The sequence below is a fragment of the Lactuca virosa genome, chromosome 1 (genome assembly GCF_052849685.1).
Source record: "Lactuca virosa cultivar CGN04683 chromosome 1, Lactuca_virosa_CGN04683_v6, whole genome shotgun sequence".
Classification (NCBI taxonomy): Eukaryota; Viridiplantae; Streptophyta; class Magnoliopsida; order Asterales; family Asteraceae; genus Lactuca; species Lactuca virosa.
The window spans coordinates 262,868,487-262,893,289 of NC_136426.1; the positions used below are offsets into that span (position 1 = coordinate 262,868,487).

Here is a 24,803-nt window from a genome sequence, read left to right on the forward strand (position 1 = left end):
TTACGTGCGGTTTTTTTTTGTTTTTTTTTCTTTCTTGCTATTTTTATGCTCGGGTGGCCTCCGCTTCATGGTTGATGGTTTTCGTATTTTTGGAACGGAGCCGATCGGTCACGTGGGTTCCACGCCTCGCGTACGAAAACAAAGGAGGTTCTGCGTCTTTTAAGACATAAAAGCAATAAGCATGGATAGTATTTCGGGTGCGATCATACCAGCACTAATGCACCGGATCCCATCAGAACTCCGCAGTTAAGCGTGCTTGGGCGAGAGTAGTACTAGGATGGGTGACCCCATGGGAAGTCCTCGTGTTGCACCCCCCTTTTTCGTTGTCCGTTTGCGTTTTTTTAGATTTTACGTGCGGTTTTTTTTTGTTTTTTTTTTCTTTCTTGCTATTTCTATGCTCGGGTGGCCTCCGCTTCATGGTTGATGGTCTTCGTATTTTTGGAACGGAGCTGATCGGTCACGTGGGTCCCACGCCTCGCGTACGAAAACAAAGGAGGTTCTGCGTGTTTTAAGACATACAAGCAATAAGCATGGATAGTATTTCGGGTGCGATCATACCAGCACTAATGCACCGGATCCCATCAGAACTCCGTAGTTAAGCGTGCTTGGGCGAGAGTAGTACTAGGATGGGTGACCCCCTGGGAAGTCCTCGTGTTGCACCCCCTTTTTCGTTGTCCGTTTGCGTTTTTTTAGATTTTACGTGCGGTTTTTTTTTTTGTTTTTTTTTCTTTCTTGCTATTTCTATGCTCGGGTGGCCTCCGTTTCATGGTTCATGGTCTTCGTATTTTTGGAACGGAGCCGATCGGTCACGTGGGTCCCACGCCTCGCGTACGAAAACAAAGGAGGTTCTGCGTCTTTTAAGACATACAAGCAATAAGCATGGATAGTATTTCGGGTGCGATCATACCAGCACTAATGCACCGGATCCTATCAGAACTCCGCAGTTAAGCGTGCTTGGGCGAGAGTAGTACTAGGATGGGTGACCCCCTAGGAAGTCCTCGTGTTGCACCCCCCTTTTTCGTTGTCCGTTTGCGTTTTTTTAGATTTTACGTGCGGTTTTTTTTTGTTTTTTTTCTTTCTTGCTATTTCTATGCTCGGGTGGCCTCCGCTTCATGGTTGATGGTTTTCGTATTTTTGGAACGGAGCCGATCGGTCACGTGGGTCCCACGCCTCGCGTACGAAAACAAAGGAGGTTCTGTGTCTTTTAAGACATACAAGCAATAAGCATGGACAGTATTTCGGGTGCGATCATACCACCACTAATGCACCGGATCCCATCAGAACTCCGCAGTTAAGCGTGCTTGGGCGAGAGTAGTACTAGGATGGGTGACCCCATGGGAAGTCCTCGTGTTGCACCCCCCTTTTTCGTTGTCCGTTTGCGTTTTTTTAGATTTTACGTGCGGTTTTTTTTTTGTTTTTTTTCTTTCTTGCTATTTCTATGCTCGGGTGGCCTCCGTTTCATGGTTCATGCTCTTCGTATTTTTGGAACGGAGCCGATCGGTCACGTGGGTCCCACGTCTCGCGTACGAAAACAAAGGAGGTTCTGCGTCTTTTAAGACATACAAGCAATAAGCATGGATAGTATTTCGGTTGCGATCATACCAGCACTAATGCACCGGATCCCATCAGAACTCCGCAGTTAAGCGTGCTTGGGCGAGAGTAGTACTAGGATGGGTGACCCCCTGGGAAGTCCTCGTGTTGCACCCCCCTTTTTCGTTGTCCGTTTGCGTTTTTTTAGATTTTACGTGCGGTTTTTTTTTGTTTTTTTTTCTTTCTTGCTATTTCTATGCTCGGGTGGCCTCCGCTTCATGGTTGATGGTCTTCGTATTTTTGGAACGGAGCCGATCGGTCACGTGGGTCCCACGCCTCGCGTACGAAAACAAAGGATTTCTGCGTCTTTTAAGACATACAAGCAATAAGCATGGATAGTATTTTGGGTGCGATCATACCAGCACTAATGCACCGAATCCCATCAGAACTCCGCAGGTAAGCGTGCTTGGGCGAGAGTAGTACTAGGATGGGTGACCCCCTGGGAAGTCCTCGTGTTGCACCCCCCTTTTTCGTTGTCCGTTTGCGTTTTTTTAGATTTTACGTGCGGTTTTTTTTTGTTTTTTTTCTTTCTTGCTATTTCTATGCTCGGGTGGCCTCCGTTTCATGGTTCATGGTCTTCGTATTTTTGGAACGGAGCCGATCGGTCACGTGGGTCCCACGCCTCGCGTACGAAAACAAAGGAGGTTCTGTGTCTTTTAAGACATACAAGCAATAAGCATGGACAGTATTTCGGGTGCGATCATACCAGCACTAATGCACCGGATCCTATCAGAACTCCGCAGTTAAGCGTGCTTGGGCGAGAGTAGTACTAGGATGGGTGACCCCCTGGGAAGTCCTCGTGTTGCACCCCCCTATTTCGTTGTCCGTTTGCGTTTTTTTAGATTTTACGTGCGGTTTTTTTTTGTTTTTTTTTCTTTCTTGCTATTTCTATGCTCGGGTGGCCTCCGTTTCATGGTTCATGGTCTTCGTATTTTTGGAACGGAGCCGATCGGTCACGTGGGTCCCACGTCTCGCGTACGAAAACAAAGGAGGTTCTGCGTCTTTTAAGACATACAAGCAATAAGCATGGATAGTATTTCGGTTGCGATCATACCAGCACTAATGCACCGGATCCCATCAGAACTCCGCAGTTAAGCGTGCTTGGGCGAGAGTAGTACTAGGATGGGTGACCCCCTGGGAAGTCCTCGTGTTGCACCCCCCTTTTTCGTTGTCCGTTTGCGTTTTTTTAGATTTTACGTGCGGTTTTTTTTTGTTTTTTTTTCTTTCTTGCTATTTCTATGCTCGGGTGGCCTCCGCTTCATGGTTGATGGTCTTCGTATTTTTGGAACGGAGCTGATCGGTCACGTGGGTCCCACGCCTCGCGTACGAAAACAAAGGATTTCTGCGTCTTTTAAGACATACAAGCAATAAGCATGGATAGTATTTTGGGTGCGATCATACCAGCACTAATGCACCGCATCCCATCAGAACTCCGCAGGTAAGCGTGCTTGGGCGAGAGTAGTACTAGGATGGGTGACCCCCTGGGAAGTCCTCGTGTTGCACCCCCCTTTTTCGTTGTCCGTTTGCGTTTTTTTAGATTTTACGTGCGGTTTTTTTTTGTTTTTTTTCTTTCTTGCTATTTCTATGCTCGGGTGGCCTCCGTTTCATGGTTCATGGTCTTCGTATTTTTGGAACGGAGCCGATCGGTCACGTGGGTCCCACGCCTCGCGTACGAAAACAAAGGAGGTTCTGTGTCTTTTAAGACATACAAGCAATAAGCATGGACAGTATTTCGGGTGCGATCATACCAGCACTAATGCACCGGATCCTATCAGAACTCCGCAGTTAAGCGTGCTTGGGCGAGAGTAGTACTAGGATGGGTGACCCCCTGGGAAGTCCTCGTGTTGCACCCCCCTATTTCGTTGTCCGTTTGCGTTTTTTTAGATTTTACGTGCGGTTTTTTTTTGTTTTTTTTTCTTTCTTGCTATTTCTATGCTCGGGTGGCCTCCGTTTCATGGTTCATGGTCTTCGTATTTTTGGAACGGAGCCGATCGGTCACGTGGGTCCCACGTCTCGCGTACGAAAACAAAGGAGGTTCTGCGTCTTTTAAGACATACAAGCAATAAGCATGGATAGTATTTCGGGTGCGATCATACCAGCACTAATGCACCGGATCCCATCAGAACTCCGCAGTTAAGCGTGCTTGGGCGAGAGTAGTACTAGGATGGGTGACCCCCTGGGAAGTCCTCGTGTTGCACCCCCTTTTTCGTTGTCCGTTTGCGTTTTTTTAGATTTTACGTGCGGTTTTTTTTTGTTTTTTTTTCTTTCTTGCTATTTCTATGCTCGGGTGGCCTCCGCTTCATGGTTGATGGTTTTCGTATTTTTGGAACGGAGCCGATCGGTCACGTGGGTTCCACGCCTCGCGTACGAAAACAAAGGAGGTTCTGCGTCTTTTAAGACATAAAAGCAATAAGCATGGATAGTATTTCGAGTGCTATCATACCAGCACTAATGCACCGGATCCCATCAGAACTCCGCAGTTAAGCGTGCTTGGGCGAGAGTAGTACTAGGATGGGTGACCCCCTGGGAAGTCCTCGTGTTGCACCCCCCCTTTTTCGTTGTCCGTTTGCGTTTTTTTAGATTTTACGTGCGGTTTTTTTTTGTTTTTTTTTCTTTCTTGCTATTTCTATGCTCGGGTGGCCTCCGTTTCATGGTTCATGGTCTTCGTATTTTTGGAACGGAGCCGATCGGTCACGTGGGTCCCACGCCTCGCGTACGAAAACAAAGGAGGTTCTGTGTCTTTTAAGACATACAAGCAATAAGCATGGACAGTATTTCGGGTGCGATCATACCAGCACTAATGCACCGGATCCCATCAGAACTCCGCAGTTAAGCGTGCTTGGGCGAGAGTAGTACTAGGATGGGTGACCCCATGGGAAGTCCTCGTGTTGCACCCCCCTTTTTCGTTGTCCGTTTGCGTTTTTTTAGATTTTACGTGCGGTTTTTTTTTGTTTTTTTTTTCTTTCTTGCTATTTCTATGCTCGGGTGGCCTCCGCTTCATGGTTGATGGTCTTCGTATTTTTGGAACGGAGCTGATCGGTCACGTGGGTCCCACGCCTCGCGTACGAAAACAAAGGAGGTTCTGCGTGTTTTAAGACATACAAGCAATAAGCATGGATAGTATTTCGGGTGCGATCATACCAGCACTAATGCACCGGATCCCATCAGAACTCCGTAGTTAAGCGTGCTTGGGCGAGAGTAGTACTAGGATGGGTGACCCCCTGGGAAGTCCTCGTGTTGCACCCCCTTTTTCGTTGTCCGTTTGCGTTTTTTTAGATTTTACGTGCGGTTTTTTTTTTGTTTTTTTTTTCTTTCTTGCTATTTCTATGCTCGGGTGGCCTCCGTTTCATGGTTCATGGTCTTCGTATTTTTGGAACGGAGCCGATCGGTCACGTGGGTCCCACGCCTCGCGTACGAAAACAAAGGAGGTTCTGCGTCTTTTAAGAGATACAAGCAATAAGCATGGATAGTATTTCGGGTGCGATCATACCAGCACTAATGCATCGGATCCTATCAGAACTCCGCAGTTAAGCGTGCTTGGGCGAGAGTAGTACTAGGATGGGTGACCCCCTGGGAAGTCCTCGTGTTGCACCCCCCTTTTTCGTTGTCCGTTTGCGTTTTTTTAGATTTTACGTGCGGTTTTTTTTTGTTTTTTTTTCTTTCTTGCTATTTCTATGCTCGGGTGGCCTCCGCTTCATGGTTGATGGTTTTCGTATTTTTGGAACGGAGCCGATCGGTCACGTGGGTCCCACGCCTCGCGTACGAAAACAAAGGAGGTTCTGTGTCTTTTAAGACATACAAGCAATAAGCATGGACAGTATTTCGGGTGCGATCATACCACCACTAATGCACCGGATCCCATCAGAACTCCGCAGTTAAGCGTGCTTGGGCGAGAGTAGTACTAGGATGGGTGACCCCATGGGAAGTCCTCGTGTTGCACCCCCCTTTTTCGTTGTCCGTTTGCGTTTTTTTAGATTTTACGTGCGGTTTTTTTTTTGTTTTTTTTTCTTTCTTGCTATTTCTATGCTCGGGTGGCCTCCGTTTCATGGTTCATGGTCTTCGTATTTTTGGAACGGAGCCGATCGGTCACGTGGGTCCCACGTCTCGCGTACGAAAACAAAGGAGGTTCTGCGTCTTTTAAGACATACAAGCAATAAGCATGGATAGTATTTCGGTTGCGATCATACCAGCACTAATGCACCGGATCCCATCAGAACTCCGCAGTTAAGCGTGCTTGGGCGAGAGTAGTACTAGGATGGGTGACCCCCTGGGAAGTCCTCGTGTTGCACCCCCTTTTTCGTTGTCCGTTTGCGTTTTTTTAGATTTTACGTGCGGTTTTTTTTGTTTTTTTTTCTTTCTTGCTATTTCTATGCTCGGGTGGCCTCCGCTTCATGGTTGATGGTCTTCGTATTTTTGGAACGGAGCTGATCGGTCACGTGGGTCCCACGCCTCGCGTACGAAAACAAAGGATTTCTGCGTCTTTTAAGACATACAAGCAATAAGCATGGATAGTATTTTGGGTGCGATCATACCAGCACTAATGCACCGCATCCCATCAGAACTCCGCAGTTAAGCGTGCTTGGGCGAGAGTAGTACTAGGATGGGTGACCCCCTGGGAAGTCCTCGTGTTGCACCCCCCTTTTTCGTTGTCCGTTTGCGTTTTTTTAGATTTTACGTGCGGTTTTTTTTTGTTTTTTTTTCTTTCTTGCTATTTCTATGCTCGGGTGGCCTCCGTTTCATGGTTCATGGTCTTCGTATCTTTGGAACGGAGCCGATCGGTCACGTGGGTCCCACGCCTCGCGTACGAAAACAAAGGAGGTTCTGCGTCTTTTAAGACATAAAAGCAATAAGCATGGATAGTATTTCGGGTGCGATCATACCAGCACTAATGCACCGGATCCTATCAGAACTCCGCAGTTAAGCGTGCTTGGGCGAGAGTAGTACTAGGATGGGTGACCCCCTGGGAAGTCCTCGTGTTGCACCCCCCTATTTCGTTGTCCGTTTGCGTTTTTTTAGATTTTACGTGCGGTTTTTTTTTGTTTTTTTTTCTTTCTTGCTATTTCTATGCTCGGGTGGCCTCCGCTTCATGGTTGATGGTTTTCGTATTTTTGGAACGGAGCCGATCGGTCACGTGGGTCCCACGCCTCGCGTACGAAAACAAAGGAGGTTCTGTGTCTTTTAAGACATACAAGCAATAAGCATGGACAGTATTTCGGGTGCGATCATACCAGCACTAATGCACCGGATCCTATCAGAACTCCGCAGTTAAGCGTGCTTGGGCGAGAGTAGTACTAGGATGGGTGACCCCATGGGAAGTCCTCGTGTTGCACCCCCCTTTTTCGTTGTCCGTTTGCGTTTTTTTAGATTTTACGTGCGGTTTTTTTTTGTTTTTTTTTCTTTCTTGCTATTTCTATGCTCGGGTGGCCTCCGTTTCATGGTTCATGGTCTTCGTATTTTTGGAACGGAGCCGATCGGTCACGTGGGTCCCACGTCTCGCGTACGAAAACAAAGGAGGTTCTGCGTCTTTTAAGACATACAAGCAATAAGCATGGATAGTATTTCGGGTGCGATCATACCAGCACTAATGCACCGGATCCCATCAGAACTCCGCAGTTAAGCGTGCTTGGGCGAGAGTAGTACTAGGATGGGTGACCCCCTGGGAAGTCCTCGTGTTGCACCCCCTTTTTCGTTGTCCGTTTGCGTTTTTTTAGATTTTACGTGCGGTTTTTTTTTGTTTTTTTTTCTTTCTTGCTATTTCTATGCTCGGGTGGCCTCCGCTTCATGGTTGATGGTTTTCGTATTTTTGGAACGGAGCCGATCGGTCACGTGGGTTCCACGCCTCGCGTACGAAAACAAAGGAGGTTCTGCGTCTTTTAAGACATAAAAGCAATAAGCATGGATAGTATTTCGGGTGCGATCATACCAGCACTAATGCACCGGATCCCATCAGAACTCCGCAGTTAAGCGTGCTTGGGCGAGAGTAGTACTAGGATGGGTGACCCCCTGGGAAGTCCTCGTGTTGCACCCCCCCTTTTTCGTTGTCCGTTTGCGTTTTTTTAGATTTTACGTGCGGTTTTTTTTTGTTTTTTTTTCTTTCTATTTCTATGCTCGGGTGGCCTCCGTTTCATGGTTCATGGTCTTCGTATTTTTGGAACGGAGCCGATCGGTCACGTGGGTCCCACGCCTCGCGTACGAAAACAAAGGAGGTTCTGTGTCTTTTAAGACATACAAGCAATAAGCATGGACAGTATTTCGGGTGCGATCATACCAGCACTAATGCACCGGATCCCATCAGAACTCCGCAGTTAAGCGTGCTTGGACGAGAGTAGTACTAGGATGGGTGACCCCATGGGAAGTCCTCGTGTTGCACCCCCCTTTTTCGTTGTCCGTTTGCGTTTTTTTAGATTTTACGTGCGGTTTTTTTTTGTTTTTTTTTTCTTTCTTGCTATTTCTATGCTCGGGTGGCCTCCGCTTCATGGTTGATGGTCTTCGTATTTTTGGAACGGAGCTGATCGGTCACGTGGGTCCACACGCCTCGCGTACGAAAACAAAGGAGGTTCTGCGTGTTTTAAGACATACAAGCAATAAGCATGGATAGTATTTCGGGTGCGATCATACCAGCACTAATGCACCGGATCCCATCAGAACTCCGTAGTTAAGCGTGCTTGGGCGAGAGTAGTACTAGGATGGGTGACCCCCTGGGAAGTCCTCGTGTTGCACCCCCTTTTTCGTTGTCCGTTTGCGTTTTTTTAGATTTTACGTGCGGTTTTTTTTTGTTTTTTTTTTCTTTCTTGCTATTTCTATGCTCGGGTGGCCTCCGTTTCATTGTTCATGGTCTTCGTATTTTTGGAACGGAGCCGATCGGTCACGTGGGTCCCACGCCTCGCGTACGAAAACAAAGGAGGTTCTGCGTCTTTTAAGACATACAAGCAATAAGCATGGATAGTATTTCGGGTGCGATCATACCAGCACTAATGCACCGGATCCTATCAGAACTCCGCAGTTAAGCGTGCTTGGGCGAGAGTAGTACTAGGATGGGTGACCCCCTGGGAAGTCCTCGTGTTGCACCCCCCTTTTTCGTTGTCCGTTTGCGTTTTTTTAGATTTTACGTGCGGTTTTTTTTTGTTTTTTTTTTCTTTCTTGCTATTTCTATGCTCGGGTGGCCTCCGCTTCATGGTTGATGGTTTTCGTATTTTTGGAACGGAGCCGATCGGTCACGTGGGTCCCACGCCTCGCGTACGAAAACAAAGGAGGTTCTGTGTCTTTTAAGACATACAAGCAATAAGCATGGACAGTATTTCGGGTGCGATCATACCACCACTAATGCACCGGATCCCATCAGAACTCCGCAGTTAAGCGTGCTTGGGCGAGAGTAGTACTAGGATGGGTGACCCCATGGGAAGTCCTCGTGTTGCACCCCCCTTTTTCGTTGTCCGTTTGCGTTTTTTTAGATTTTACGTGCGGTTTTTTTTTTGTTTTTTTTTCTTTCTTGCTATTTCTATGCTCGGGTGGCCTCCGTTTCATGGTTCATGGTCTTCGTATTTTTGGAACGGAGCCGATCGGTCACGTGGGTTCCACGTCTCGCGTACGAAAACAAAGGAGGTTCTGCGTCTTTTAAGACATACAAGCAATAAGCATGGATAGTATTTCGGTTGCGATCATACCAGCACTAATGCACCGGATCCCATCAGAACTCCGCAGTTAAGCGTGCTTGGGCGAGAGTAGTACTAGGATGGGTGACCCCCTGGGAAGTCCTCGTGTTGCACCCCCCTTTTTCGTTGTCCGTTTGCGTTTTTTTAGATTTTACGTGCGGTTTTTTTTTGTTTTTTTTTTCTTTCTTGCTATTTCTATGCTCGGGTGGCCTCCGCTTCATGGTTGATGGTTTTCGTATTTTTGGAACGGAGCCGATCGGTCACGTGGGTCCCACGCCTCGCGTACGAAAACAAAGGAGGTTCTGTGTCTTTTAAGACATACAAGCAATAAGCATGGACAGTATTTCGGGTGCGATCATACCACCACTAATGCACCGGATCCCATCAGAACTCCGCAGTTAAGCGTGCTTGGGCGAGAGTAGTACTAGGATGGTTGACCCCATGGGAAGTCCTCGTGTTGCACCCCCCTTTTTCGTTGTCCGTTTGCGTTTTTTTAGATTTTACGTGCGGTTTTTTTTTTGTTTTTTTTTCTTTCTTGCTATTTCTATGCTCGGGTGGCCTCCGTTTCATGGTTCATGGTCTTCGTATTTTTGGAACGGAGCCGATCGGTCACGTGGGTTCCACGTCTCGCGTACGAAAACAAAGGAGGTTCTGCGTCTTTTAAGACATACAAGCAATAAGCATGGATAGTATTTCGGTTGCGATCATACCAGCACTAATGCACCGGATCCCATCAGAACTCCGCAGTTAAGCGTGCTTGGGCGAGAGTAGTACTAGGATGGGTGACCCCCTGGGAAGTCCTCGTGTTGCACCCCCCTTTTTCGTTGTCCGTTTGCGTTTTTTTAGATTTTACGTGCGGTTTTTTTTTGTTTTTTTTTCTTTCTTGCTATTTTTATGCTCGGGTGGCCTCCGCTTCATGGTTGATGGTTTTCGTATTTTTGGAACGGAGCCGATCGGTCACGTGGGTTCCACGCCTCGCGTACGAAAAGAAAGGAGGTTCTGCGTCTTTTAAGACATAAAAGCAATAAGCATGGATAGTATTTCGGGTGCGATCATACCAGCACTAATGCACCGGATCCCATCAGAACTCCGCAGTTAAGCGTGCTTGGGCGAGAGTAGTACTAGGATGGGTGACCCCCTGGGAAGTCCTCGTGTTGCACCCCCCCTTTTTCGTTGTCCGTTTGCGTTTTTTTAGATTTTACGTGCGGTTTTTTTTTGTTTTTTTTTTCTTGCTATTTCTATGCTCGGGTGGCCTCCGTTTCATGGTTCATGGTCTTCGTATTTTTGGAACGGAGCCGTTCGGTCACGTGGGTCCCACGCCTCGCGTACGAAAACAAAGGAGGTTCTGTGTCTTTTAAGACATACAAGCAATAAGCATGGACAGTATTTCGGGTGCGATCATACCAGCACTAATGCACCGGATCCCATCAGAACTCCGCAGTTAAGCGTGCTTGGGCGAGAGTAGTACTAGGATGGGTGACCCCATGGGAAGTCCTCGTGTTGCACCCCCCTTTTTCGTTGTCCGTTTGCGTTTTTTTAGATTTTACGTGCGGTTTTTTTTTGTTTTTTTTTTCTTTCTTGCTATTTCTATGCTCGGGTGGCCTCCGCTTCATGGTTGATGGTCTTCGTATTTTTGGAACGGAGCTGATCGGTCACGTGGGTCCCACGCCTCGCGTACGAAAACAAAGGAGGTTCTGCGTGTTTTAAGACATACAAGCAATAAGCATGGATAGTATTTCGGGTGCGATCATACCAGCACTAATGCACCGGATCCCATCAGAACTCCTTAGTTAAGCGTGCTTGGGCGAGAGTAGTACTAGGATGGGTGACCCCCTGGGAAGTCCTCGTGTTGCACCCCCTTTTTCGTTGTCCGTTTGCGTTTTTTTAGATTTTACGTGCGGTTTTTTTTTTGTTTTTTTTTTCTTTCTTGCTATTTCTATGCTCGGGTGGCCTCCGTTTCATGGTTCATGGTCTTCGTATTTTTGAAACGGAGCCGATCGGTCACGTGGGTCCCACGCCTCGCGTACGAAAACATAGAGGTTCTGCGTCTTTTAAGACATACAAGCAATAAGCATGGATAGTATTTCGGGTGCGATCATACCAGCACTAATGCACCGGATCCTATCAGAACTCCGCAGTTAAGCGTGCTTGGGCGAGAGTAGTACTAGGATGGGTGACCCCCTGGGAAGTCCTCGTGTTGCACCCCCCTTTTTCGTTGTCCGTTTGCGTTTTTTTAGATTTTACGTGCGGTTTTTTTTTGTTTTTTTTTCTTTCTTGCTATTTTTATGCTCGGGTGGCCTCCGCTTCATGGTTGATGGTTTTCGTATTTTTGGAACGGAGCCGATCGGTCACGTGGGTTCCACGTCTCGCGTACGAAAACAAAGGAGGTTCTGCGTCTTTTAAGACATAAAAGCAATAAGCATGGATAGTATTTCGGGTGCGATCATACCAGCACTAATGCACCGGATCTCATCAGAACTCCGCAGTTAAGCGTGCTTGGGCGAGAGTAGTACTAGGATGGGTGACCCCCTGGGAAGTCCTCGTGTTGCACCCCCCCCTTTTTCGTTGTCCGTTTGCGTTTTTTTAGATTTTACGTGCGGTTTTTTTTTGTTTTTTTTTCTTGCTATTTCTATGCTCGGGTGGCCTCCGTTTCATGGTTCATGGTCTTCGTATTTTTGGAACGGAGCCGATCGGTCACGTGGGTCCCACGCCTCGCGTACGAAAACAAAGGAGGTTCTGTGTCTTTTAAGACATACAAGCAATAAGCATGGACAGTATTTCGGGTGCGATCATACCAGCACTAATGCACCGGATCCCATCAGAACTCCGCAGTTAAGCGTGCTTGGGCGAGAGTAGTACTAGGATGGGTGACCCCATGGGAAGTCCTCGTGTTGCACCCCCCTTTTTCGTTGTCCGTTTGCGTTTTTTTAGATTTTACGTGCGGTTTTTTTTTGTTTTTTTTTTCTTTCTTGCTATTTCTATGCTCGGGTGGCCTCCGCTTCATGGTTGATGGTCTTCGTATTTTTGGAACGGAGCTGATCGGTCACGTGGGTCCACACGCCTCGCGTACGAAAACAAAGGAGGTTCTGCGTGTTTTAAGACATACAAGCAATAAGCATGGATAGTATTTCGGGTGCGATCATACCAGCACTAATGCACCGGATCCCATCAGAACTCCGTAGTTAAGCGTGCTTGGGCGAGAGTAGTACTAGGATGGGTGACCCCCTGGGAAGTCCTCGTGTTCCACCCCCTTTTTCGTTGTCCGTTTGCGTTTTTTTAGATTTTACGTGCGGTTTTTTTTGTTTTTTTTTTCTTTCTTGCTATTTCTATGCTCGGGTGGCCTCCGTTTCATGGTTCATGGTCTTCGTATTTTTGGAACGGAGCCGATCGGTCACGTGGGTCCCACGCCTCGCGTACGAAAACAAAGGAGGTTCTGCGTCTTTTAAGACATACAAGCAATAAGCATGGATAGTATTTCGGGTGCGATCATACCAGCACTAATGCACCGGATCCTATCAGAACTCCGCAGTTAAGCGTGCTTGGGCGAGAGTAGTACTAGGATGGGTGACCCCCTGGGAAGTCCTCTTGTTGCACCCCCCTTTTTCGTTGTCCGTTTGCGTTTTTTTAGATTTTACGTGCGGTTTTTTTTTGTTTTTTTTTTCTTTCTTGCTATTTCTATGCTCGGGTGGCCTCCGCTTCATGGTTGATGGTTTTCGTATTTTTGGAACGGAGCCGATCGGTCACGTGGGTCCCACGCCTCGCGTACGAAAACAAAGGAGGTTCTGTGTCTTTTAAGACATACAAGCAATAAGCATGGACAGTATTTCGGGTGCGATCATACCACCACTAATGCACCGGATCCCATCAGAACTCCGCAGTTAAGCGTGCTTGGGCGAGAGTAGTACTAGGATGGGTGACCCCATGGGAAGTCCTCGTGTTGCACCCCCCTTTTTCGTTGTCCGTTTGCGTTTTTTTAGATTTTACGTGCGGTTTTTTTTTTGTTTTTTTTTTCTTTCTTGCTATTTCTATGCTCGGGTGGCCTCCGTTTCATGGTTCATGGTCTTCGTATTTTTGGAACGGAGCCGATCGGTCACGTGGGTCCCACGTCTCGCGTACGAAAACAAAGGAGGTTCTGCGTCTTTTAAGACATACAAGCAATAAGCATGGATAGTATTTCGGTTGCGATCATACCAGCACTAATGCACCGGATCCCATCAGAACTCCGCAGTTAAGCGTGCTTGGGCGAGAGTAGTACTAGGATGGGTGACCCCCTGGGAAGTCCTCGTGTTGCACCCCCCTTTTTCGTTGTCCGTTTGCGTTTTTTTAGATTTTACGTGCGGTTTTTTTTTGTTTTTTTTTTCTTTCTTGCTATTTTTATGCTCGGGTGGCCTCCGCTTCATGGTTGATGGTTTTCGTATTTTTGGAACGGAGCCGATCGGTCACGTGGGTTCCACGCCTCGCGTACGAAAACAAAGGAGGTTCTGCGTCTTTTAAGACATAAAAGCAATAAGCATGGATAGTATTTCGGGTGCGATCATACCAGCACTAATGCACCGGATCCCATCAGAACTCCGCAGTTAAGCGTGCTTGGGCGAGAGTAGTACTAGGATGGGTGACCCCCTGGGAAGTCCTCGTGTTGCACCCCCCCTTTTTCGTTGTCCGTTTGCGTTTTTTTAGATTTTACGTGCGTTTTTTTTTTGTTTTTTTTTCTTGCTATTTCTATGCTCGGGTGGCCTCCGTTTCATGGTTCATGGTCTTCGTATTTTTGGAACGGAGCCGATCGGTCACGTGGGTCCCACGCCTCGCGTACGAAAACAAAGGAGGTTCTGTGTCTTTTAAGACATACAAGCAATAAGCATGGACAGTATTTCGGGTGCGATCATACCAGCACTAATGCACCGGATCCCATCAGAACTCCGCAGTTAAGCGTGCTTGGGCGAGAGTAGTACTAGGATGGGTGACCCCATGGGAAGTCCTCGTGTTGCACCCCCCTTTTTCGTTGTCCGTTTGCGTTTTTTTAGATTTTACGTGCGGTTTTTTTTTGTTTTTTTTTTCTTTCTTGCTATTTCTATGCTCGGGTGGCCTCCGCTTCATGGTTGATGGTCTTCGTATTTTTGGAACGGAGCTGATCGGTCACGTGGGTCCCACGCCTCGCGTACGAAAACAAAGGAGGTTCTGCGTGTTTTAAGACATACAAGCAATAAGCATGGATAGTATTTCGGGTGCGATCATACCAGCACTAATGCACCGGATCCCATCAGAACTCCGTAGTTAAGCGTGCTTGGGCGAGAGTAGTACTAGGATGGGTGACCCCCTGGGAAGTCCTCGTGTTGCACCCCCTTTTTCGTTGTCCGTTTGCGTTTTTTTAGATTTTACGTGCGGTTTTTTTTTTGTTTTTTTTTTCTTTCTTGCTATTTCTATGCTCGGGTGGCCTCCGTTTCATGGTTCATGGTCTTCGTATTTTTGGAACGGAGCCGATCGGTCACGTGGGTCCCACGCCTCGCGTACGAAAACAAAGGAGGTTCTGCGTCTTTTAAGACATACAAGCAATAAGCATGGATAGTATTTCGGGTGCGATCATACCAGCACTAATGCACCGGATCCTATCAGAACTCCGCAGTTAAGCGTGCTTGGGCGAGAGTAGTACTAGGATGGGTGACCCCCTGGGAAGTCCTCGTGTTGCACCCCCCTTTTTCGTTGTCCGTTTGCGTTTTTTTAGATTTTACGTGCGGTTTTTTTTTGTTTTTTTTTTCTTTCTTGCTATTTCTATGCTCGGGTGGCCTCCGCTTCATGGTTGATGGTTTTCGTATTTTTGGAACGGAGCCGATAGGTCACGTGGGTCCCACGCCTCGCGTACGAAAACAAAGGAGGTTCTGCGTCTTTTAAGACATACAAGCAATAAGCATGGATAGTATTTCGGTTGCGATCATACCAGCACTAATGCACCGGATCCCATCAGAACTCCGCAGTCAAGCGTGCTTGGGCGAGAGTAGTACTAGGATGGGTGACCCCCTGGGAAGTCCTCGTGTTGCACCCCCCTTTTTCGTTGTCCGTTTGCGTTTTTTAGATTTTACGTGCGGTTTTTTTTTGTTTTTTTTTCTTTCTTGCTATTTCTATGCTCGGGTGGCCTCCGCTTCATGGTTGATGGTTTTCGTATTTTTGGAACGGAGCCGATCGGTCACGTGGGTCCCACGCCTCGCGTACGAAAACAAAGGAGGTTCTGTGTCTTTTAAGACATACAAGCAATAAGCATGGACAGTATTTCGGGTGCGATCATACCACCACTAATGCACCGGATCCCATCAGAACTCCGCAGTTAAGCGTGCTTGGGCGAGAGTAGTACTAGGATGGGTGACCCCATGGGAAGTCCTCATGTTGCACCCCCCTTTTTCGTTGTCCGTTTGCGTTTTTTTAGATTTTACGTGCGGTTTTTTTTTTGTTTTTTTTTCTTTCTTGCTATTTCTATGCTCGGGTGGCCTCCGTTTCATGGTTCATGGTCTTCGTATTTTTGGAACGGAGCCGATCGGTCACGTGGGTCCCACGTCTCGCGTACGAAAACAAAGGAGGTTCTGCGTCTTTTAAGACATACAAGCAATAAGCATGGATAGTATTTCGGTTGCGATCATACCAGCACTAATGCACCGGATTCCATCAGAACTCCGCAGTTAAGCGTGCTTGGGCGAGAGTAGTACTAGGATGGGTGACCCCCTGGGAAGTCCTCGTGTTGCACCCCCCTTTTTCGTTGTCCGTTTGCGTTTTTTTAGATTTTACGTGCGGTTTTTTTTTGTTTTTTTTTCTTTCTTGCTATTTTTATGCTCGGGTGGCCTCCGCTTCATGGTTGATGGTTTTCGTATTTTTGGCACGGAGCCGATCGGTCACGTGGGTTCCACGCCTCGCGTACGAAAACAAAGGAGGTTCTGCGTCTTTTAAGACATAAAAGCAATAAGCATGGATAGTATTTCGGGTGTGATCATACCAGCACTAATGCACCGGATCCCATCAGAACTCCGCAGTTAAGCGTGCTTGGGCGAGAGTAGTACTAGGATGGGTGACCCCCTGGGAAGTCCTCGTGTTGCACCCCCCCTTTTTCGTTGTCCGTTTGCGTTTTTTTAGATTTTACGTGCGGTTTTTTTTTGTTTTTTTTTCTTGCTATTTCTATGCTCGGGTGGCCTCCGTTTCATGGTTCATGGTCTTCGTATTTTTGGAACGGAGCCGATCGGTCACGTGGGTCCCACGCCTCGCGTACGAAAACAAAGGAGGTTCTGTGTCTTTTAAGACATACAAGCAATAAGCATGGACAGTATTTCGGGTGCGATCATACCAGCACTAATGCACCGGATCCCATCAGAATTCCGCAGTTAAGCGTGCTTGGGCGAGAGTAGTACTAGGATGGGTGACCCCATGGGAAGTCCTCGTGTTGCACCCCCCTTTTTCGTTGTCCGTTTGCGTTTTTTTAGATTTTACGTGCGGTTTTTTTTTGTTTTTTTTTTCTTTCTTGCTATTTCTATGCTCGGGTGGCCTCCGCTTCATGGCTGATGGTCTTCGTATTTTTGGAACGGAGCTGATCGGTCACGTGGGTCCCACGCCTCGCGTACGAAAACAAAGGAGGTTCTGCGTGTTTTAAGACATACAAGCAATAAGCATGGATAGTATTTCGGGTGCGATCATACCAGCACTAATGCACCGGATCCCATCAGAACTCCGTAGTTAAGCGTGCTTGGGCGAGAGTAGTACTAGGATGGGTGACCCCCTGGGAAGTCCTCGTGTTGCACCCCCTTTTTCGTTGTCCGTTTGCGTTTTTTTAGATTTTACGTGCGGTTTTTTTTTTGTTTTTTTTTTCTTTCTTGCTATTTCTATGCTCGGGTGGCCTCCGTTTCATGGTTCATGGTCTTCGTATTTTTGGAACGGAGCCGATCGGTCACGTGGGTCCCACGCCTCGCGTACGAAAACAAAGGAGGTTCTGCGTCTTTTAAGACATACAAGCAATAAGCATGGATAGTATTTCGGGTGCGATCATACCAGCACTAATGCACCGGATCCTATCAGAACTCCGCAGTTAAGCGTGCTTGGGCGAGAGTAGTACTAGGATGGGTGACCCCCTGGGAAGTCCTCGTGTTGCACCCCCATTTTTCGTTGTCCGTTTGCGTTTTTTTAGATTTTACGTGCGGTTTTTTTTTTGTTTTTTTTTCTTTCTTGCTATTTCTATGCTCGGGTGGCCTCCGTTTCATGGTTCATGGTCTTCGTATTTTTGGAACGGAGCCGATCGGTCACGTGGGTCCCACGTCTCGCGTACGAAAACAAAGGAGGTTCTGCGTCTTTTAAGACATACAAGCAATAAGCATGGATAGTATTTCGGTTGCGATCATACCAGCACTAATGCACCGGATCCCATCAGAACTCCGCAGTCAAGCGTGCTTGGGCGAGAGTAGTACTAGGATGGGTGACCCCCTGGGAAGTCCTCGTGTTGCACCCCCCTTTTTCGTTGTCCGTTTGCGTTTTTTTAGATTTTACGTGCGGTTTTTTTTTGTTTTTTTTTCTTTCTTGCTATTTCTATGCTCGGGTGGCCTCCGCTTCATGGTTGATGGTTTTCGTATTTTTGGAACGGAGCCGATCGGTCACGTGGGTCCCACGCCTCGCGTACGAAAACAAAGGAGGTTCTGTGTCTTTTAAGACATACAAGCAATAAGCATGGACAGTATTTCGGGTGCGATCATACCACCACTAATGCACCGGATCCCATCAGAACTCCGCAGTTAAGCGTGCTTGGGCGAGAGTAGTACTAGGATGGGTGACCCCATGGGAAGTCCTCGTGTTGCACCCCCCTTTTTCGTTGTCCGTTTGCGTTTTTTTAGATTTTACGTGCGGTTTTTTTTTTGTTTTTTTTTCTTTCTTGCTATTTCTATGCTCGGGTGGCCTCCGTTTCATGGTTCATGGTCTTCGTATTTTTGGAACGGAGCCGATCGGTCACGTGGGTCCCACGTCTCGCGTACGAAAACAAAGGAGGTTCTGCGTCTTTTAAGACATACAAGCAATAAGCATGGATAGTATTTCGGTTGCGATCATACCAGCACTAATGCACCGGATCCCATCAGAACTCCGCAGTTAAGCGTGCTTGGGCGAGAGTAGTACTAGGATGGGTGACCCCCTGGGAAGTCCTCGTGTTGCACCCCCCTTTTTCGTTGTCCGTTTGCGTTTTTTTAGATTTTACGTGCGGTTTTTTTTTGTTTTTTTTTTCTTTCTTGCTATTTTTATGCTCGGGTGGCCTCCGCTTCATGGTTGATGGTTTTCGTATTTTTGGAACGGAGCCGATCGGTCACGTGGGTTCCACGCCTCGCGTACGAAAACAAAGGAGGTTCTGCGTCTTTTAAGACATAAAAGCAATAAGCATGGATAGTATTTCGGGTGCGATCATACCAGCACTAATGCACCGGATCCCATCAGAACTCCGCAGTTAAGCGTGCTTGGGCGAGAGTAGTACTAGGATGGGTGACCCCCTGGGAAGTCCTCGTGTTGCACCCCCCCTTTTTCGTTGTCCGTTTGCGTTTTTTTAGATTTTACGTGCGGTTTTTTTTTGTTTTTTTTTCTTGCTATTTCTATGCTCGGGTGGCCTCCGTTTCATGGTTCATGGTCTTCGTATTTTTGGAACGGAGCCGATCGGTCACGTGGGTCCCACGCCTCGCGTACGAAAACAAAGGAGGTTCTGTGTCTTTTAAGACATACAAGCAATAAGCATGGACAGTATTTCGGGTGCGATCATACCAGCACTAATGCACCGGATCCCATCAGAACTCCGCAGTTAAGCGTGCTTGGGCGAGAGTAGTACTAGGATGGGTGACCCCATGGGAAGTCCTCGTGTTGCACCCCCCTTTTTCGTTGTCCGTTTGCGTTTTTTTAGATTTTACGTGCGGTTTTTTTTTGTTTTTTTTTTCTTTCTTGCTATTTCTATGCTCGGGTGGCCTCCGCTTCATGGTTGATGGTCTTCGTATTTTTGGAACGGAGCTGATCGGTCACGTGGGTCCCACGCCTCGCGTACGAAAACAAAGGAGGTTCTGCGTGTTTTAAGACATACAAGCAATAAGCATGGATAGTATTTCGGGTGCGATCATAGCAGCACTAATGCACCGGATCCCATCAGAACTCCGTAGTTAAGCGTGCTTGGGCGAGAGTAGTACTAGGATGGGTGACCCCCTGGGAAGTCCTCGTGTTGCACCCCCTTTTTCGTTGTCCGTTTGCGTTTTTTTAGATTTTACGTGCGGTTTTTTTTTTGTTTTTTTTTTCTTTCTTGCTATTTCTATGCTCGGGTGGCCTCCGTTTCATGGTTCATGGTCTTCGTATTTTTGGAACGGAGCCGATCGGTCACGTGGGTCCCACGCCTCGCGTACGAAAACAAAGGAGGTTCTGCGTGTTTTAAGACATACAAGCAATAAGCATGGATAGTATTTCGGGTGCGATCATAGCAGCACTAATGCACCGGATCCCATCAGAACTCCGTAGTTAAGCGTGCTTGGGCGAGAGTAGTACTAGGATGGGTGACCCCCTGGGAAGTCCTCGTGTTGCACCCCCTTTTTCGTTGTCCGTTTGCGTTTTTTTAGATTTTACGTGCGGTTTTTTTTTTGTTTTTTTTTTCTTTCTTGCTATTTCTATGCTCGGGTGGCCTCCGTTTCATGGTTCATGGTCTTCGTATTTTTGGAACGGAGCCGATCGGTCACGTGGGTCCCACGCCTCGCGTACGAAAACAAAGGAGGTTCTGCGTCTTTTAAGACATACAAGCAATAAGCATGGATAGTATTTCGGGTGCGATCATACCAGCACTAATGCACCGGATCCTATCAGAACTCCGCAGTTAAGCGTGCTTCGGCGAGAGTAGTACTAGGATGGGTGACCCCCTGGGAAGTCCTCGTGTTGCACCCCCCTTTTTCGTTGTCCGTTTGCGTTTTTTTAGATTTTACGTGCGGTTTTTTTTTGTTTTTTTTTTCTTTCTTGCTATTTCTATGCTCGGGTGGCCTCCGCTTCATGGTTGATGGTTTTCGTATTTTTGGAACGGAGCCGATCGGTCACGTGGGTCCCACGCCTCGCGTACGAAAACAAAGGAGGTTCTGTGTCTTTTAAGATATACAAGCAATAAGCATGGACAGTATTTCGGGTGCGATCATACCACCACTAATGCACCGGATCCCATCAGAACTCCGCAGTTAAGCGTGCTTGGGCGAGAGTAGTACTAGGATGGGTGACCCCATGGGAAGTCCTCGTGTTGCACCCCCATTTTTCGTTGTCCGTTTGCGTTTTTTTAGATTTTACGTGCGGTTTTTTTTTTGTTTTTTTTTCTTTCTTGCTATTTCTATGCTCGGGTGGCCTCCGTTTCATGGTTCATGGTCTTCGTATTTTTGGAACGGAGCCGATCGGTCACGTGGGTCCCACGTCTCGCGTACGAAAACAAAGGAGGTTCTGCGTCTTTTAAGACATACAAGCAATAAGCATGGATAGTATTTCGGTTGCGATCATACCAGCACTAATGCACCGGATCCCATCAGAACTTCGCAGTTAAGCGTGCTTGGGCGAGAGTAGTACTAGGATGGGTGACCCCCTGGAAAGTCCTCGTGTTGCACCCCCCTTTTTCGTTGTCCGTTTGCGTTTTTTTAGATTTTACGTGCGGTTTTTTTTTGTTTTTTTTTCTTTCTTGCTATTTCTATGCTCGGGTGGCCTCCGCTTCATGGTTGATGGTTTTCGTATTTTTGGAACGGAGCCGATCGGTCACGTGGGTTCCACGCCTCGCGTACGAAAACAAAGGAGGTTCTGCGTCTTTTAAGACATAAAAGCAATAAGCATGGATAGTATTTCGGGTGCGATCATACCAGCACTAATGCACCGGATCCCATCAGAACTCCGCAGTTAAGCGTGCTTGGGCGAGAGTAGTACTAGGATGGGTGACCCCCTGGGAAGTCCTCGTGTTGCACCCTTACTTTTTCGTTGTCCGTCTGCGTTTTTTTAGATTTTACGTGCGGTTTTTTTTTGTTTTTTTTTCTTTCTTGCTATTTCTATGCTCGGGTGGCCTCCGTTTCATGGTTCATGGTCTTCGTATTTTTGGAACGGAGCCGATCGGTCACGTGGGTCCCACGCCTCGCGTACGAAAACAAAGGAGGTTCTGCGTGTTTTAAGACATACAAGCAATAAGCATGGATAGTATTTCGGGTGCGATCATACCAGCACTAATGCACCGGATCCCATCAGAACTCCGCAGTTAAGCGTGCTTGGGCGAGAGTAGTACTAGGATGGGTGACCCCCTGGGAAGTCCTCGTGTTGCACCCCCTTTTTCGTTGTCCGTTTGCGTTTTTTTAGATTTTACGTGCGGTTTTTTTTTGTTTTTTTTTCTTTCTTGCTATTTCTATGCTCGGGTGGCCTCCGCTTCATGGTTGATGGTTTTCGTATTTTTGGAACGGAGCCGATCGGTCACGTGGGTTCCACGCCTCGCGTACGAAAACAAAGGAGGTTCTGCGTCTTTTAAGACATAAAAGCAATAAGCATGGATAGTATTTCGGGTGCGATCATACCAGCACTAATGCACCGGATCCCATCAGAACTCCGCAGTTAAGCGTGCTTGGGCGAGAGTAGTACTAGGATGGGTGACCCCCTGGGAAGTCCTCGTGTTGCACCCCCCCTTTTTCGTTGTCCGTTTGCGTTTTTTTAGATTTTACGTGCGGTTTTTTTTTGTTTTTTTTTCTTGCTATTTCTATGCTCGGGTGGCATCCGTTTCATGGTTCATGGTCTTCGTATTTTTGGAACGGAGCCGATCGGTCACGTGGGTCCCACGCCTCGCGTACGAAAACAAAGGAGGTTCTGTGTCTTTTAAGACATACAAGCAATAAGCATGGACAGTATTTCGGGTGCGATCATACCAGCACTAATGCACCGGATCCCATCAGAACTCCGCAGTTAAGCGTGCTTGGGCGAGAGTAGTACTAGGATGGGTGACCCCATGGGAAGTCCTCGTGTTGCACCCCCCTTTTTCGTTGTCCGTTTGCGTTTTTTTAGATTTTACGTGCGGTTTTTTTTTGTTTTTTTTTCTTTCTTGCTATTTCTATGCTCGGGTGGCCTCCGCTTCATGGTTGATGGTCTTCGTATTTTTGGAACGGGGCTGATCGGTCACGTGGGTCCCACGCCTCGCGTACGAAAACAAAGGAGGTTCTGCGTGTTTTAAGACATACAAGCAATAAGCATGGATAGTATTTCGGGTGCGATCATACCAGCACTAATGCACCGGATCCCATCAGAACTCCGTAGTTAAGCGTGCTTGGGCGAGAGTAGTACTAGGATGGGTGACCCCCTGGGAAGTCCTCGTGTTGCACCCCCTTTTTCGTTGTCCGTTTGCGTTTTTTTAGATTTTACGTGCGGTTTTTTTTTTGTTTTTTTTTTCTTTCTTGCTATTTCTATGCTCGGGTGGCCTCCGTTTCATGGTTCATGGTCTTCGTATTTTTGGAACGGAGCCGATCGGTCACGTGGGTCCCACGCCTCGCGTACGAAAACAAAGGAGGTTCTGCGTCTTTTAAGACATACAAGCAATAAGCATGGATAGTATTTCGGGTGCGATCATACCAGCACTAATGCACCGGATCCCATCAGAACTCCGCAGTTAAGCGTGCTTGGGCGAGAGTGGTACTAGGATGGGTGACCCCCTGGGAAGTCCTCGTGTTGCACCCCCCTTTTTCGTTGTCCGTTTGCGTTTTTTTAGATTTTACGTGCGGTTTTTTTTTTGTTTTTTTTTCTTTCTTGCTATTTCTATGCTCGGGTGGCCTCCGTTTCATGGTTCATGGTCTTCGTATTTTTGGAACGGAGCTGATCGGTCACGTGGGTCCCACGCCTCGCGTACGAAAACAAAGGAGGTTCTGCGTTTTTTAAGACATACAAGCAATAAGCATGGATAGTATTTCGGGTGCGATCATACCAGCACTAATGCACCGGATCCCATCAGAACTCCGTAGTTAAGCGTGCTTGGGCGAAAGTAGTACTAGGATGGGTGACCCCCTGGGAAGTCCTCGTGTTGCACCCCCTTTTTCGTTGTCCGTTTGCGTTTTTTTAGATTTTACGTGCGGTTTTTTTTTTGTTTTTTTTTTCTTTCTTGCTATTTCTATGCTCGGGTGGCCTCCGTTTCATGGTTCATGGTCTTCGTATTTTTGGAACGGAGCCGATCGGTCACGTGGGTCCCACGCCTCGCGTACGAAAACAAAGGAGGTTCTGCGTCTTTTAAGACATACAAGCAATAAGCATGGATAGTATTTCGGGTGCGATCATACCAGCACTAATGCACCGGATCCCATCAGAACTCCGCAGTTAAGCGTGCTTGGGCGAGAGTGGTACTAGGATGGGTGACCCCCTGGGAAGTCCTCGTGTTGCACCCCCCTTTTTCGTTGTCCGTTTGCGTTTTTTTAGATTTTACGTGCGGTTTTTTTTTGTTTTTTTTCTTTCTTGCTATTTCTATGCTCGGGTGGCCTCCGCTTCATGGTTGATGGTTTTCGTATTTTTGGAACGGAGCCGATCGGTCACGTGGGTTCCACGCCTCGCGTACGAAAACAAAGGAGGTTCTGCGTCTTTTAAGACATAAAAGCAATAAGCATGGATAGTATTTCGGGTGCGATCATACCAGCACTAATGCACCGGATCCCATCAGAACTCCGCAGTTAAGCGTGCTTGGGCGAGAGTAGTACTAGGATGGGTGACCCCCTGCGAAGTCCTCGTGTTGCACCCCCCCTTTTTCGTTGTCCGTTTGCGTTTTTTTAGATTTTACGTGCGGTTTTTTTTTTGTTTTTTTTTCTTGCTATTTCTATGCTCGGGTGGCCTCCGTTTCATGGTTCATGGTCTTCGTATTTTTGGAACGGAGCCGATCGGTCACGTGGGTCCCACGCATCGCGTACGAAAACAAAGGAGGTTCTGTGTCTTTTAAGACATACAAGCAATAAGCATGGACAGTATTTCGGGTGCGATCATACCAGCACTAATGCACCGGATCCCATCAGAACTCCGCAGTTAAGCGTGCTTGGGCGAGAGTAGTACTAGGATGGGTGACCCCATGGGAAGTCCTCGTGTTGCACCCCCCTTTTTCGTTGTCCGTTTGCATTTTTTTAGATTTTACGTGCGGTTTTTTTTTGTTTTTTTTTCTTTCTTGCTATTTCTATGCTCGGGTGGCCTCCGCTTCATGGTTGATGGTCTTCGTATTTTTGGAACGGAGCTGATCGGTCACGTGGGTCCCACGCCTCGCGTACGAAAACAAAGGAGGTTCTGCGTGTTTTAAGACATACAAGCAATAAGCATGGATAGTATTTCGGGTGCGATCATACCAGCACTAATGCACCGGATCCCATCAGAACTCCGTAGTTAAGCGTGCTTGGGCGAGAGTAGTACTAGGATGGGTGACCTCCTGGGAAGTCCTCGTGTTGCACCCCCTTTTTCGTTGTCCGTTTGCGTTTTTTTAGATTTTACGTGCGGTTTTTTTTTTGTTTTTTTTTTCTTTCTTGCTATTTCTATGCTCGGGTGGCCTCCGTTTCATGGTTCATGGTCTTCGTATTTTTG

At 47.4% G+C, this 24,803-nt stretch overlaps 71 non-coding genes across 71 annotated transcripts; all 71 read left to right on the top strand.

Annotated features, from left to right (window-relative positions):
• Positions 1–195: 195 nt before the first annotated feature.
• Positions 196–314, top strand: LOC145153028 (5S ribosomal RNA). Its single transcript, XR_013733557.1, has one exon. It is a non-coding gene; the product is annotated as a 5S ribosomal RNA (ribosomal RNA).
• A 230-nt stretch (positions 315–544) lies between these two features.
• On the top strand, positions 545–663 carry LOC145152434 (5S ribosomal RNA). Its single transcript, XR_013732954.1, has one exon. It is a non-coding gene; the product is annotated as a 5S ribosomal RNA (ribosomal RNA).
• Positions 664–893: 230 nt separating this feature from the next.
• Positions 894–1,012, top strand: LOC145145402 (5S ribosomal RNA). Its single transcript, XR_013726377.1, has one exon. It is a non-coding gene; the product is annotated as a 5S ribosomal RNA (ribosomal RNA).
• Positions 1,013–1,240: 228 nt separating this feature from the next.
• Positions 1,241–1,359, top strand: LOC145145347 (5S ribosomal RNA). Its single transcript, XR_013726324.1, has one exon. It is a non-coding gene; the product is annotated as a 5S ribosomal RNA (ribosomal RNA).
• A 229-nt stretch (positions 1,360–1,588) lies between these two features.
• Positions 1,589–1,707, top strand: LOC145155140 (5S ribosomal RNA). The gene has a single exon (XR_013735595.1). It is a non-coding gene; the product is annotated as a 5S ribosomal RNA (ribosomal RNA).
• Positions 1,708–1,935: 228 nt separating this feature from the next.
• Positions 1,936–2,054, top strand: LOC145147084 (5S ribosomal RNA). The gene has a single exon (XR_013727999.1). It is a non-coding gene; the product is annotated as a 5S ribosomal RNA (ribosomal RNA).
• A 228-nt stretch (positions 2,055–2,282) lies between these two features.
• Positions 2,283–2,401, top strand: LOC145138135 (5S ribosomal RNA). Its single transcript, XR_013721336.1, has one exon. It is a non-coding gene; the product is annotated as a 5S ribosomal RNA (ribosomal RNA).
• Positions 2,402–2,630: 229 nt separating this feature from the next.
• On the top strand, positions 2,631–2,749 carry LOC145155141 (5S ribosomal RNA). Its single transcript, XR_013735596.1, has one exon. It is a non-coding gene; the product is annotated as a 5S ribosomal RNA (ribosomal RNA).
• A 228-nt stretch (positions 2,750–2,977) lies between these two features.
• LOC145148345 (5S ribosomal RNA) lies at positions 2,978–3,096 on the top strand. The gene has a single exon (XR_013729233.1). It is a non-coding gene; the product is annotated as a 5S ribosomal RNA (ribosomal RNA).
• A 228-nt stretch (positions 3,097–3,324) lies between these two features.
• LOC145138143 (5S ribosomal RNA) lies at positions 3,325–3,443 on the top strand. Its single transcript, XR_013721338.1, has one exon. It is a non-coding gene; the product is annotated as a 5S ribosomal RNA (ribosomal RNA).
• Positions 3,444–3,672: 229 nt separating this feature from the next.
• On the top strand, positions 3,673–3,791 carry LOC145146007 (5S ribosomal RNA). The gene has a single exon (XR_013726955.1). It is a non-coding gene; the product is annotated as a 5S ribosomal RNA (ribosomal RNA).
• A 228-nt stretch (positions 3,792–4,019) lies between these two features.
• On the top strand, positions 4,020–4,138 carry LOC145144972 (5S ribosomal RNA). Its single transcript, XR_013725968.1, has one exon. It is a non-coding gene; the product is annotated as a 5S ribosomal RNA (ribosomal RNA).
• Positions 4,139–4,368: 230 nt separating this feature from the next.
• LOC145153029 (5S ribosomal RNA) lies at positions 4,369–4,487 on the top strand. Its single transcript, XR_013733558.1, has one exon. It is a non-coding gene; the product is annotated as a 5S ribosomal RNA (ribosomal RNA).
• A 230-nt stretch (positions 4,488–4,717) lies between these two features.
• LOC145152435 (5S ribosomal RNA) lies at positions 4,718–4,836 on the top strand. Its single transcript, XR_013732955.1, has one exon. It is a non-coding gene; the product is annotated as a 5S ribosomal RNA (ribosomal RNA).
• A 230-nt stretch (positions 4,837–5,066) lies between these two features.
• LOC145146186 (5S ribosomal RNA) lies at positions 5,067–5,185 on the top strand. The gene has a single exon (XR_013727133.1). It is a non-coding gene; the product is annotated as a 5S ribosomal RNA (ribosomal RNA).
• Positions 5,186–5,414: 229 nt separating this feature from the next.
• On the top strand, positions 5,415–5,533 carry LOC145145348 (5S ribosomal RNA). The gene has a single exon (XR_013726325.1). It is a non-coding gene; the product is annotated as a 5S ribosomal RNA (ribosomal RNA).
• Positions 5,534–5,763: 230 nt separating this feature from the next.
• LOC145155142 (5S ribosomal RNA) lies at positions 5,764–5,882 on the top strand. Its single transcript, XR_013735597.1, has one exon. It is a non-coding gene; the product is annotated as a 5S ribosomal RNA (ribosomal RNA).
• Positions 5,883–6,108: 226 nt separating this feature from the next.
• On the top strand, positions 6,109–6,227 carry LOC145146073 (5S ribosomal RNA). The gene has a single exon (XR_013727025.1). It is a non-coding gene; the product is annotated as a 5S ribosomal RNA (ribosomal RNA).
• A 229-nt stretch (positions 6,228–6,456) lies between these two features.
• LOC145138150 (5S ribosomal RNA) lies at positions 6,457–6,575 on the top strand. The gene has a single exon (XR_013721346.1). It is a non-coding gene; the product is annotated as a 5S ribosomal RNA (ribosomal RNA).
• A 229-nt stretch (positions 6,576–6,804) lies between these two features.
• LOC145141113 (5S ribosomal RNA) lies at positions 6,805–6,923 on the top strand. The gene has a single exon (XR_013722453.1). It is a non-coding gene; the product is annotated as a 5S ribosomal RNA (ribosomal RNA).
• Positions 6,924–7,152: 229 nt separating this feature from the next.
• Positions 7,153–7,271, top strand: LOC145146018 (5S ribosomal RNA). The gene has a single exon (XR_013726966.1). It is a non-coding gene; the product is annotated as a 5S ribosomal RNA (ribosomal RNA).
• Positions 7,272–7,499: 228 nt separating this feature from the next.
• On the top strand, positions 7,500–7,618 carry LOC145146031 (5S ribosomal RNA). Its single transcript, XR_013726980.1, has one exon. It is a non-coding gene; the product is annotated as a 5S ribosomal RNA (ribosomal RNA).
• Positions 7,619–7,844: 226 nt separating this feature from the next.
• Positions 7,845–7,963, top strand: LOC145155445 (5S ribosomal RNA). Its single transcript, XR_013735885.1, has one exon. It is a non-coding gene; the product is annotated as a 5S ribosomal RNA (ribosomal RNA).
• A 231-nt stretch (positions 7,964–8,194) lies between these two features.
• LOC145152436 (5S ribosomal RNA) lies at positions 8,195–8,313 on the top strand. The gene has a single exon (XR_013732956.1). It is a non-coding gene; the product is annotated as a 5S ribosomal RNA (ribosomal RNA).
• Positions 8,314–8,542: 229 nt separating this feature from the next.
• On the top strand, positions 8,543–8,661 carry LOC145138158 (5S ribosomal RNA). Its single transcript, XR_013721348.1, has one exon. It is a non-coding gene; the product is annotated as a 5S ribosomal RNA (ribosomal RNA).
• A 230-nt stretch (positions 8,662–8,891) lies between these two features.
• On the top strand, positions 8,892–9,010 carry LOC145145350 (5S ribosomal RNA). Its single transcript, XR_013726327.1, has one exon. It is a non-coding gene; the product is annotated as a 5S ribosomal RNA (ribosomal RNA).
• Positions 9,011–9,240: 230 nt separating this feature from the next.
• LOC145155143 (5S ribosomal RNA) lies at positions 9,241–9,359 on the top strand. Its single transcript, XR_013735598.1, has one exon. It is a non-coding gene; the product is annotated as a 5S ribosomal RNA (ribosomal RNA).
• Positions 9,360–9,589: 230 nt separating this feature from the next.
• LOC145147711 (5S ribosomal RNA) lies at positions 9,590–9,708 on the top strand. Its single transcript, XR_013728606.1, has one exon. It is a non-coding gene; the product is annotated as a 5S ribosomal RNA (ribosomal RNA).
• Positions 9,709–9,938: 230 nt separating this feature from the next.
• LOC145155144 (5S ribosomal RNA) lies at positions 9,939–10,057 on the top strand. The gene has a single exon (XR_013735599.1). It is a non-coding gene; the product is annotated as a 5S ribosomal RNA (ribosomal RNA).
• Positions 10,058–10,286: 229 nt separating this feature from the next.
• On the top strand, positions 10,287–10,405 carry LOC145146043 (5S ribosomal RNA). The gene has a single exon (XR_013726993.1). It is a non-coding gene; the product is annotated as a 5S ribosomal RNA (ribosomal RNA).
• A 227-nt stretch (positions 10,406–10,632) lies between these two features.
• LOC145153030 (5S ribosomal RNA) lies at positions 10,633–10,751 on the top strand. Its single transcript, XR_013733559.1, has one exon. It is a non-coding gene; the product is annotated as a 5S ribosomal RNA (ribosomal RNA).
• A 230-nt stretch (positions 10,752–10,981) lies between these two features.
• Positions 10,982–11,100, top strand: LOC145143533 (5S ribosomal RNA). Its single transcript, XR_013724565.1, has one exon. It is a non-coding gene; the product is annotated as a 5S ribosomal RNA (ribosomal RNA).
• Positions 11,101–11,329: 229 nt separating this feature from the next.
• LOC145138164 (5S ribosomal RNA) lies at positions 11,330–11,448 on the top strand. Its single transcript, XR_013721357.1, has one exon. It is a non-coding gene; the product is annotated as a 5S ribosomal RNA (ribosomal RNA).
• A 229-nt stretch (positions 11,449–11,677) lies between these two features.
• LOC145154350 (5S ribosomal RNA) lies at positions 11,678–11,796 on the top strand. Its single transcript, XR_013734825.1, has one exon. It is a non-coding gene; the product is annotated as a 5S ribosomal RNA (ribosomal RNA).
• Positions 11,797–12,023: 227 nt separating this feature from the next.
• Positions 12,024–12,142, top strand: LOC145153031 (5S ribosomal RNA). The gene has a single exon (XR_013733560.1). It is a non-coding gene; the product is annotated as a 5S ribosomal RNA (ribosomal RNA).
• Positions 12,143–12,373: 231 nt separating this feature from the next.
• Positions 12,374–12,492, top strand: LOC145145192 (5S ribosomal RNA). The gene has a single exon (XR_013726179.1). It is a non-coding gene; the product is annotated as a 5S ribosomal RNA (ribosomal RNA).
• A 228-nt stretch (positions 12,493–12,720) lies between these two features.
• On the top strand, positions 12,721–12,839 carry LOC145147980 (5S ribosomal RNA). Its single transcript, XR_013728878.1, has one exon. It is a non-coding gene; the product is annotated as a 5S ribosomal RNA (ribosomal RNA).
• A 230-nt stretch (positions 12,840–13,069) lies between these two features.
• LOC145145351 (5S ribosomal RNA) lies at positions 13,070–13,188 on the top strand. The gene has a single exon (XR_013726328.1). It is a non-coding gene; the product is annotated as a 5S ribosomal RNA (ribosomal RNA).
• A 231-nt stretch (positions 13,189–13,419) lies between these two features.
• LOC145155145 (5S ribosomal RNA) lies at positions 13,420–13,538 on the top strand. Its single transcript, XR_013735600.1, has one exon. It is a non-coding gene; the product is annotated as a 5S ribosomal RNA (ribosomal RNA).
• A 230-nt stretch (positions 13,539–13,768) lies between these two features.
• Positions 13,769–13,887, top strand: LOC145146054 (5S ribosomal RNA). The gene has a single exon (XR_013727006.1). It is a non-coding gene; the product is annotated as a 5S ribosomal RNA (ribosomal RNA).
• A 226-nt stretch (positions 13,888–14,113) lies between these two features.
• Positions 14,114–14,232, top strand: LOC145153032 (5S ribosomal RNA). Its single transcript, XR_013733561.1, has one exon. It is a non-coding gene; the product is annotated as a 5S ribosomal RNA (ribosomal RNA).
• A 230-nt stretch (positions 14,233–14,462) lies between these two features.
• LOC145152437 (5S ribosomal RNA) lies at positions 14,463–14,581 on the top strand. The gene has a single exon (XR_013732958.1). It is a non-coding gene; the product is annotated as a 5S ribosomal RNA (ribosomal RNA).
• Positions 14,582–14,811: 230 nt separating this feature from the next.
• On the top strand, positions 14,812–14,930 carry LOC145138171 (5S ribosomal RNA). Its single transcript, XR_013721370.1, has one exon. It is a non-coding gene; the product is annotated as a 5S ribosomal RNA (ribosomal RNA).
• Positions 14,931–15,160: 230 nt separating this feature from the next.
• Positions 15,161–15,279, top strand: LOC145143797 (5S ribosomal RNA). Its single transcript, XR_013724832.1, has one exon. It is a non-coding gene; the product is annotated as a 5S ribosomal RNA (ribosomal RNA).
• A 228-nt stretch (positions 15,280–15,507) lies between these two features.
• Positions 15,508–15,626, top strand: LOC145148767 (5S ribosomal RNA). Its single transcript, XR_013729637.1, has one exon. It is a non-coding gene; the product is annotated as a 5S ribosomal RNA (ribosomal RNA).
• A 230-nt stretch (positions 15,627–15,856) lies between these two features.
• LOC145144442 (5S ribosomal RNA) lies at positions 15,857–15,975 on the top strand. Its single transcript, XR_013725452.1, has one exon. It is a non-coding gene; the product is annotated as a 5S ribosomal RNA (ribosomal RNA).
• Positions 15,976–16,204: 229 nt separating this feature from the next.
• On the top strand, positions 16,205–16,323 carry LOC145153979 (5S ribosomal RNA). Its single transcript, XR_013734467.1, has one exon. It is a non-coding gene; the product is annotated as a 5S ribosomal RNA (ribosomal RNA).
• A 226-nt stretch (positions 16,324–16,549) lies between these two features.
• LOC145139263 (5S ribosomal RNA) lies at positions 16,550–16,668 on the top strand. The gene has a single exon (XR_013721868.1). It is a non-coding gene; the product is annotated as a 5S ribosomal RNA (ribosomal RNA).
• Positions 16,669–16,898: 230 nt separating this feature from the next.
• On the top strand, positions 16,899–17,017 carry LOC145152439 (5S ribosomal RNA). Its single transcript, XR_013732960.1, has one exon. It is a non-coding gene; the product is annotated as a 5S ribosomal RNA (ribosomal RNA).
• Positions 17,018–17,247: 230 nt separating this feature from the next.
• On the top strand, positions 17,248–17,366 carry LOC145138175 (5S ribosomal RNA). Its single transcript, XR_013721372.1, has one exon. It is a non-coding gene; the product is annotated as a 5S ribosomal RNA (ribosomal RNA).
• Positions 17,367–17,596: 230 nt separating this feature from the next.
• LOC145143798 (5S ribosomal RNA) lies at positions 17,597–17,715 on the top strand. Its single transcript, XR_013724833.1, has one exon. It is a non-coding gene; the product is annotated as a 5S ribosomal RNA (ribosomal RNA).
• A 229-nt stretch (positions 17,716–17,944) lies between these two features.
• Positions 17,945–18,063, top strand: LOC145145352 (5S ribosomal RNA). The gene has a single exon (XR_013726329.1). It is a non-coding gene; the product is annotated as a 5S ribosomal RNA (ribosomal RNA).
• A 230-nt stretch (positions 18,064–18,293) lies between these two features.
• Positions 18,294–18,412, top strand: LOC145155146 (5S ribosomal RNA). The gene has a single exon (XR_013735601.1). It is a non-coding gene; the product is annotated as a 5S ribosomal RNA (ribosomal RNA).
• Positions 18,413–18,642: 230 nt separating this feature from the next.
• On the top strand, positions 18,643–18,761 carry LOC145146066 (5S ribosomal RNA). Its single transcript, XR_013727018.1, has one exon. It is a non-coding gene; the product is annotated as a 5S ribosomal RNA (ribosomal RNA).
• Positions 18,762–18,987: 226 nt separating this feature from the next.
• Positions 18,988–19,106, top strand: LOC145153033 (5S ribosomal RNA). The gene has a single exon (XR_013733562.1). It is a non-coding gene; the product is annotated as a 5S ribosomal RNA (ribosomal RNA).
• Positions 19,107–19,336: 230 nt separating this feature from the next.
• On the top strand, positions 19,337–19,455 carry LOC145144128 (5S ribosomal RNA). Its single transcript, XR_013725145.1, has one exon. It is a non-coding gene; the product is annotated as a 5S ribosomal RNA (ribosomal RNA).
• Positions 19,456–19,685: 230 nt separating this feature from the next.
• Positions 19,686–19,804, top strand: LOC145144129 (5S ribosomal RNA). Its single transcript, XR_013725146.1, has one exon. It is a non-coding gene; the product is annotated as a 5S ribosomal RNA (ribosomal RNA).
• Positions 19,805–20,034: 230 nt separating this feature from the next.
• Positions 20,035–20,153, top strand: LOC145148258 (5S ribosomal RNA). Its single transcript, XR_013729151.1, has one exon. It is a non-coding gene; the product is annotated as a 5S ribosomal RNA (ribosomal RNA).
• Positions 20,154–20,383: 230 nt separating this feature from the next.
• Positions 20,384–20,502, top strand: LOC145145353 (5S ribosomal RNA). The gene has a single exon (XR_013726330.1). It is a non-coding gene; the product is annotated as a 5S ribosomal RNA (ribosomal RNA).
• Positions 20,503–20,732: 230 nt separating this feature from the next.
• LOC145148173 (5S ribosomal RNA) lies at positions 20,733–20,851 on the top strand. Its single transcript, XR_013729071.1, has one exon. It is a non-coding gene; the product is annotated as a 5S ribosomal RNA (ribosomal RNA).
• Positions 20,852–21,080: 229 nt separating this feature from the next.
• LOC145152608 (5S ribosomal RNA) lies at positions 21,081–21,199 on the top strand. Its single transcript, XR_013733139.1, has one exon. It is a non-coding gene; the product is annotated as a 5S ribosomal RNA (ribosomal RNA).
• A 230-nt stretch (positions 21,200–21,429) lies between these two features.
• On the top strand, positions 21,430–21,548 carry LOC145146077 (5S ribosomal RNA). The gene has a single exon (XR_013727029.1). It is a non-coding gene; the product is annotated as a 5S ribosomal RNA (ribosomal RNA).
• A 228-nt stretch (positions 21,549–21,776) lies between these two features.
• LOC145146090 (5S ribosomal RNA) lies at positions 21,777–21,895 on the top strand. The gene has a single exon (XR_013727041.1). It is a non-coding gene; the product is annotated as a 5S ribosomal RNA (ribosomal RNA).
• Positions 21,896–22,121: 226 nt separating this feature from the next.
• On the top strand, positions 22,122–22,240 carry LOC145153035 (5S ribosomal RNA). Its single transcript, XR_013733564.1, has one exon. It is a non-coding gene; the product is annotated as a 5S ribosomal RNA (ribosomal RNA).
• Positions 22,241–22,469: 229 nt separating this feature from the next.
• On the top strand, positions 22,470–22,588 carry LOC145152440 (5S ribosomal RNA). The gene has a single exon (XR_013732961.1). It is a non-coding gene; the product is annotated as a 5S ribosomal RNA (ribosomal RNA).
• Positions 22,589–22,818: 230 nt separating this feature from the next.
• Positions 22,819–22,937, top strand: LOC145155308 (5S ribosomal RNA). Its single transcript, XR_013735755.1, has one exon. It is a non-coding gene; the product is annotated as a 5S ribosomal RNA (ribosomal RNA).
• A 230-nt stretch (positions 22,938–23,167) lies between these two features.
• LOC145139008 (5S ribosomal RNA) lies at positions 23,168–23,286 on the top strand. Its single transcript, XR_013721811.1, has one exon. It is a non-coding gene; the product is annotated as a 5S ribosomal RNA (ribosomal RNA).
• Positions 23,287–23,516: 230 nt separating this feature from the next.
• On the top strand, positions 23,517–23,635 carry LOC145155309 (5S ribosomal RNA). The gene has a single exon (XR_013735756.1). It is a non-coding gene; the product is annotated as a 5S ribosomal RNA (ribosomal RNA).
• Positions 23,636–23,863: 228 nt separating this feature from the next.
• Positions 23,864–23,982, top strand: LOC145154770 (5S ribosomal RNA). The gene has a single exon (XR_013735228.1). It is a non-coding gene; the product is annotated as a 5S ribosomal RNA (ribosomal RNA).
• A 227-nt stretch (positions 23,983–24,209) lies between these two features.
• LOC145153036 (5S ribosomal RNA) lies at positions 24,210–24,328 on the top strand. Its single transcript, XR_013733565.1, has one exon. It is a non-coding gene; the product is annotated as a 5S ribosomal RNA (ribosomal RNA).
• A 229-nt stretch (positions 24,329–24,557) lies between these two features.
• LOC145153841 (5S ribosomal RNA) lies at positions 24,558–24,676 on the top strand. The gene has a single exon (XR_013734330.1). It is a non-coding gene; the product is annotated as a 5S ribosomal RNA (ribosomal RNA).
• The last annotated feature ends 127 nt before the right edge of the window (positions 24,677–24,803 follow it).